The sequence below is a fragment of the Eufriesea mexicana genome, unplaced genomic scaffold (assembly GCF_001483705.2).
Source record: "Eufriesea mexicana isolate 0111107269 unplaced genomic scaffold, ASM148370v2 scaffold305, whole genome shotgun sequence".
NCBI classification, from domain to species: Eukaryota; Metazoa; Arthropoda; class Insecta; order Hymenoptera; family Apidae; genus Eufriesea; species Eufriesea mexicana.
The window spans coordinates 328,142-335,531 of record NW_016908472.1 but is presented as its reverse complement, the minus strand read 5'-3'; the positions used below and the strand labels follow the sequence as shown (position 1 = coordinate 335,531).

The window sequence follows — 7,390 nt, the reverse complement described above, 5'->3', positions numbered from 1 at the left end:
CCCCCCCCCCCCCCCCCCCCTTTCGATCGTTTTTCGTGGCCGCGCGTGCAAGCCGATACGCGTATATATAAACGACGAGACTACGCGACGAAACGCGTTTTTCGTCAAACTATGAAACGCGGAAAACGCGTTGATCGTGGACCGCTGCACGCTTCATCGCAGTCAGGCAACACAACGGAAATCGATGTCCAACGTGTATAAAGCTAAGACGAAACTGGTTTTCACAATGATTTGACAGATAGATTTGATTCTGAGATCATTGTGAAAGCTGATTTTGTTTGAAAATCATCGGAATGCATCGAATGGATACGTCGTTGTTATCGTTGGTGGTCGTGGTGGTGTCGTAAGCTACGCACGCACACGCGCGCGCATACACACACACACACACACACACGCACGCACACACAGACACACGCACACACGCACACACGCACGCGCACACACACAAAGAGAGAGGAAACGCGCGTTCCTCTCGGATCTTGGAAATGACCGAATCGCAAAGATCGCGCGGTTTCTCATTCACCGTCTCAGGGTGTAATTGTTGACGGATAAATAAATGGAACGTACAAAGAAGCCTCTGTCTCTCGAGCACATCGCTCGTCGCAGCACGCGCTTCACGGCGCGCGCCTCGAAATTTATGATTCATCGAGGAGAAAAGGAAAAGGAAAAGGAAAAGAGGGAGAGAGGAGAGAAGAAGATGGAAGAGAAAAGCGATGGGAAAAATCGGTGGGTGTTTCGGAACGATTACGTAACGATAATCGCGAACAAGCATCCGAGTAGGAATCGCGGGCACGGCCGGGAAGGAAAAATAGGGGAAAAATAGTGGAAAAATAGGGGAGAAATAGGGGAAAAGGTAGGAGGGAGGCAGGGGAGGGAAAAAAGTAGGCCCTGCCTCCTTGCTCGTTGTCGGCCTTTCCGCGGAGAGAAGAAGAGCGGATGCCAACCGCTACCCGCCAATCGAGTATCTAGAGCACGAACGAACGATGTGGTTTTTTGTCGGAATTTCCGGTAGTGATTTATCAAACGGGAAAGATGGTATCGGACGAAGAAGCAACGGCAAGAAACGACTTCTCGTGGAGAAGCCGAAGGAGCTAGAGAAGCGAGAGCGAAGAAAGAAGGGGAGGAGAAGCAGAAGAAGCGAAAGAAGATGGCTCGCGAGTGGCGGCGGAGCAACGAGCTATCCCGCGCAAACTCGGAATGCCTGGCTATGCACCCGACCACGTACGAACGCATGCTCGAGCGCTATCAAGTGTCAAACGAACCGAACGTAAGAAAAACCAAACGTCCGAGCTGCTGCGCCACGGAATTTTGAGAGAACGCAGCCGGAGACGAGAGATAGACGGATAGACGACGGATAGACGGAGAAGAGGGTGGGAAGGAGGGAGAAAGAGCGAGAAAAGAAACTCTAGATTCTAAACGGTGTATCATCCGTGTGTGCCCCGACGGTCATCCACACCGGCGGACCCTTCGACCCTCTTGGCGCATCACCGTCTTGACAGCTCGAGGAAACGCCGCGACCAGAAGTGTGTCCTCCAACTCAACCACCGCCATCTAACAACCCCTTTTCTCCTCCTCTTCCTTCTCCTCCTCTCTTTCTCCGAGAAGATCGAGTTTGACCGCAGGTGGTCGCGCGATACGGCCAGGCACCACCTTCTCCAAACCCGTCTATCCTATATGCATATATATATATATATATATATATACACCAACGTCTCGCTAATCACGTACGTTCTTTCTTTCAGATCAGCTCGTAACATCCTCCGAGAGAAATCTACGGCTCGCTCGCGCGCATCTCTGCTCTCCCCTTTGACGTAGCATCGATACACTCGACCTTAGCTCTCCGAGAACTCGTAAGTCCCGCGCGTTTTGTTACGCATCCGCGAGAACCAGCCGACCAACGAGTTTCTTCCTCTTCGTTCCTTTCTTTCTTTCTTTCTTTCTTTCCTGCCACTCACGACGCGACCCAACGAGGGGTGGTGGCTCGTAAAAAAATCCTTGGCAAATTGGGCCACGAGACGGGACACGCTCCTTCTCGTATTTCCAGTCGATAAACCGCGGCGGTCAACGTTCCGTCTCTCTCGCTCGCGTTATCGAGCCTGACGTTATTTTGACAGGACCGCGAGAAAATTTATCGTGGAGAGTGTAAAGGTGGTGGCAGTTACGCGAGGCCGACAATGTTTTCAGCTATTAGACGAAACAAGTCACCGGTCTTTTACGAGCACTCGCGGTGACCCAGAGCGCGTCGTAAATCCCGACGGTGGAGGCACGGTGCCTAATTCGCGTGGGTAATTTCCCCATCATTCGCTACTCAGCTGATATTTCTCTCGATCGACTCGCACTACCAACAAACGGCGAAACTCGAGCGTAGAAACGCGTAAATAATCGAATACGGCCACTCTCGTCTAATCGACCTCCGCTCCGTTATCGGTTTCAAACGGGCTCGGCATAGACGCGAGAGAAAAAGCGCGCGCGCGAGAGAGAGAGAGAGAGAGAGAGAGAGATTTTTACGAGCTGGAACGTTAAAAACGATGTCGTAAAAACGTCGAACCGCGATTTTCTGGAAAACTCGTAAATTCTTGCGCCCACTTGTAACTCTCTTCACGGGTTCCCGCCGTCGTCTCGAGGGTCCGTGTTTCGATAATCGAATTTCATTCGCTTTCACGGCCACTCTCTCTCTCTCCTTTCCGTGCCATCGTCGATTACCATTAGTTGGTTTGGTCGAGGCGTTGGCACAGAGTGGCGAGCGTGGAAACGGCGAGACGAGAAAAGGGTTGCGGTAACGAAGGAAGGATCGCGGGGAGGGTGGCGCACGTGCGTAACGCGCGACACCCTCTCGATTCCGTCTCGGTTCTTTCGTGGCACGGATGTGCGCACCATCGCACACGCGATTCGCTCAACTTGCCCGAAGAAGGCCTTTTCTCCTTGGACCGCTGTTGCTCGCTGAGCTATCTCTCGACTGGCCGCCGTCGTTGCTCTCGCGAGGCCGCGAGGCACGAGCAACGGGCCGAGCTTTTATCACGGCCGAATCGCCGCTAACCACATGTGTACCGAGCAAAAACCTCCTCCTACACCCTCTTCTTCTCCTACGCCTCTCTCCTCCTTTTCCCGTCTTCCTTTCCGTTGGTCCTCGCTCGTGGCCACGAGAGACGAACGCGGCCGCGCGGGTGGTCAGCTCGCGTACCGACCAAATTACCCGAGATAATCCTCCCGCAAAACGCCCTCATTTCCTCCCTTTTTCCCGTCCGAGACTCGGGTGCACCTTCGGAACGCTGGCCGAATCGCGCGCTCGATCGAAAGCTCCGTGGAACCCGAGCTAGAACCGTCTCCGGTTGTAAATTACGATAATAGCCGAGAGCGCGAGGACGTTGCAATCGGAATGGCAATTAGTCTTCAGTCTGAATCGGCCGAGCGGTTTATCGCCGTTTCACGGTTATCGCCGTGCGAGTTTTCGTCGTGCGATTCCCAAGGAAAAACCGTCGAGACACCAACCCCTTTCCATCCTTTCGCGTCGTCCCGTAAACACGCGCGCGCGATACTCGTCGTAACCTTCGCGTAAAGAAACGTCCGCGGCAGAGGGAAAAGTAAACGCGAAATGGGTAAAGAGGGGTAAGAATTTCAGGCCTTGAAAAGCGAGGAAAGATACCGCGCCGACCCGTCCAAGACGAAGGACGCGACGACGACGACGACGACGACGACGACGACGTCGGAGGGTCCCTGAACGGTATCTGCGATCGGCCGTTGGACGAAACGAGAGGACTACGTCGGCGCGCGAGTTCAACGCGAGGAACGTAGTCGGAAACAGAGAAGGATTCTTTCCGAGAAGTTCGCCGCTGTCCCGTATCTCGAATCACTCTCTCTCTCTCTCTCTCTCTCTCTCTCTCTCTCTCTCTGCCAAACGCCAATTATCATAAGCCACCGCTAGTAATTAACGGGTAAAAGAGCAATGAAGAGAGAGAACATCGGCCAACCGTTATCCCGTCTCGGTTTCGCCGCAAGGGGAAACAGCTCCGATGCTTGGAACCGTTCCATCCTATTTTTCTCCACGTCTCGAATCTCCGATAGACAACTCCGATCGCCGCGCTACTCGCTTCTGGCATATGCCAATGCCTTGCGCGATACGCGCCTTCCAACCAGCCTAGCAAAACTTTCGACCCAATGCGAAATTCCGAAAAATCTCGGAATGCTCCGATACTCGATAATCGACGCGCGTTGCTACACTTTTAACTCCATCTTAACAGACGGGGTTTCGTCCCAGAGTCGGCGATCGCGTATTCGCTAGGACTAAGAATACATTTGGGCAAAGAGCATACTCGGTATCTTCGTAGAAATCTTTTCGCCGCTTTTACCTCGCGTTCGCGCGTTATAATTAACTGTCGCTATTATTTCCACGATTTAACCATCATTTCCTCCTTGTCGCAGAGAACGAGCCAACGAGAGACGCGGAAAGATGAGAAGAAGCACGAGCCAGACGGATATCGAAGGTTTACGCACAGTTACGGAGGAATGATTTGCAAAGAGCTAGTAAGTAGCTTTGTATCCGAACTTTGATCTATTGAGAATAACGCGCAACGCGGTAAAAGATTCCAATTCCTCGGAAACTCGACACCGTTTATCGATAATACCTTCATTTCGTAGCTCGTGTAAATCGTTCATCTTTCTCTTAATCGTTTTTCTTTCTGCCACAGACGCGAAGGACCAAGACTTCCACATTCGTAGAGGAAAAACGGCGAAACGTCGACGACGTTCGAGAAGACTGATTTCCATTCCATCGTGCACCATGGATAACCATGCCACTGGATAAGCCCGATTTTCCCTGAGAAATAATTTTTCACTTTTAATAGTTTTCTGCAACGTCGCGTCAATAATTTGCACCGAGAAAAAACCTTCGTCGTTTCTCGTGAATGATTTCGTAACAGTTTCTGCTCGGATCAGCTCTGATCGACGCAAATGCGCAATGTTTGCGAGAAAAATTACCGCGCGTATTGCGATTAACTTACATATCGCGGCGATTTAATTGCAAATTACGTCATGTATATGTTCAGCCAATCTTGTTAAATAAATTAGTTCGTTAAAACGGATGCTGTCGTTCCTTGATTTCACCTTGACACTATCCTTTTCCGGCCACCATTTTCCACTGTCGTTTCCCATGAATCACGATGGACAATGTAAACGCGCGACTGAAACGTAAAAGTGCAAACCGAAAATGCATACGACGGTACGGTAAAACTTAAGCGGCTAATTAATTACTCGTTGAGAATTTCCAGGACTTGCGCTTCGTTTCTAAGAATTTACGAGTTTCCATGAATTTAACGCCATTTCGATGAATCTACGGATTCCGAAGAATTCGACGAGTCAAGCGCAATTTCGCCGCAATTCCAAGAAGCGCCTTTAAAAATTTTCTCCATCGATTAACTTTCGCGATTTCTTTCAAATTTGCCGAATCCTTCGATGGGGTTCCTTTGGAAATTTTTCGTCCGAATTTATCCACGATGCTGATCGTTTAAAAAATTTAACGATTAATCGACCCGGGAAATCTTAGGATCGCTAGAGGAACAGTGGTATTTAAACGAATAAACTTTCGGCTAATCTTCTTTCCGAAACCCTTTGACAAGTACGAATACTACGAATACTACGAATGTAGAAAATTCGTGATAAACGTGCCATTCTGCCATTCGAGAGAAATAAATTTAATATTCGTACGCGCTCGCTGCTTTTCTTCCGCGTATTCATATCGACGAGTTAGTTACACGGGGAGAACAATTAGGACCTGGATTCAGCGATCCGCCATCTCTTGGATTTCGCCTGGAATCTACGACTCGGTGATAGGAACACAGGACCAGCGAGGAGGTATGCGAGTGACGTCACAAAGAAGGACAACACCGTGCGAGAAGGACAGACAAAGTATGGCTACCGCTTCGCGTTATACGCTTCTGTTGCCTTCTAATACGTCGATGTCGGCCATTGCAGATTAATTAATCACTCTCTTACGCTTACCAATTTCCGTACTTTTAGACTCGAATATTCGAGACAGGATCTCGGGTAACTTTCACGTGCAGTTTTCCGTCGATATTTTTCTCCGATTAATCGACCATTCGCGTTCGAATATTCGCAGAGGTAATCGTTAACGATTAATTAATTAAACGAAAATTCTCGTCGAAAGGCATACCTAAGAATTGTTCACGATCGTATCTTGGATATGCGAGTCCAAAAGTGGAGAAATGCGTAAGAGAAAATGAATGATTAATTAACTTTCAATGGCGGCTTCGATGTATTAGGAAGTAACAGGACCACATGACGCGAAGAAGTAGTCGCGTCGGCTGTCCTATGCGCGCGCAGTCGCCGTCCTTGTCTACGATTCCGGCGCTCGGATACCTCCACGCGTGTTCTGCGTTCCTACTACCGAGTCGAAGTTTCCAGACGCCATCCGCGAGATGGCGCTGATCTCTTGAAACCGCGTAATGTATCCTTACAGGTATCACCTTTATCGTCGCTTAACGATTACGCTCTAAAACACGCTCGTGAGGATGTGTAAGGACGGAACAACTGGTCGTAATAATGTTAATTTATTTTACGCAAATATTCAGATTATCAAATAAAAGCGCAGAATTAACGAAATTTCAAATACATCGCGCATCAATTAATTAATTAGTAACCGCGTGCGTAGTCGTGCAGTATTAACGCGTGCGAATGCGCATATCGCTGATATTCTCGTTTACATAACGCGATAAAATATAGTAAAAAAGAGCGCTTCTTCGACGCATGTAGGAAAGACGCACGGATTGATTAAAAAAATGCGAATATTAATTAGGTTTCTCTCTGTCCTCCATTCGCCATTTCCTATTCTTGTTTATGACGTCACGCAATGGGTGGAGCCAAGGTATCGAGATCACGAGAACCTCCTCGCTCTTACTCGCGCTCCTGTTAATTCGTCGCGATTTTTAATCGAAATTAGTATCGTCGATAAATCCCACTGACATCGAATGCTAAATCTTCGTCTCTTTCCTTGTCCAATTTATCTGTGTGCGTTACGTGCTGGAATTGAAAGATTTCCTCTTATAAGAAAAATAAATTACCGCAAAACAATAACGAAAATAATGTTCGATAGATTGGAAAAGGTCTTCGATAGAACGAGATAGACATTCGCGTTATACGTAAGTACGCGTAGATCTATAAATATCGATGACGAATAAGGCTTAAATTAATCAAAACAACGAGTATCCGTCGCATTTAAACGTTGAAAGGTTCCGATAAGAAAATAACGATGCTTGTTATTTAAAGGGTCATTTATTCGAAAAGCACTACAAGAATGCACGGTGTGCAGAGTGTGTCGAATATCCTACTGCTCACCTGTTACCAGAAAAGTAAAAGTACCGGAAGCAAAGATAAGCGG

General features: G+C 48.6%; 1 long non-coding RNA gene across 5 annotated transcripts in view; it reads left to right on the top strand.

The window, feature by feature from the left end:
• Positions 1–5,040, top strand: part of LOC108555894 (uncharacterized) — a 27,442-nt gene extending 22,402 nt beyond the window's left edge. For 3 of the 5 annotated variants that reach the window (XR_001890792.1, XR_001890793.1, XR_001890789.1), the window contains exons 2-4: positions 1,743–1,850; positions 4,420–4,521; positions 4,686–5,040. This is a non-coding gene — a long non-coding RNA (uncharacterized LOC108555894). Of the gene's footprint in view, positions 1–732; positions 1,524–1,742; positions 1,851–4,419; positions 4,522–4,685 lie in introns of those variants that run through there. The other 2 variants (XR_001890790.1, XR_001890791.1) reach the window with 2 other exon arrangements.
• Positions 5,041–7,390: the final 2,350 nt, after the last annotated feature.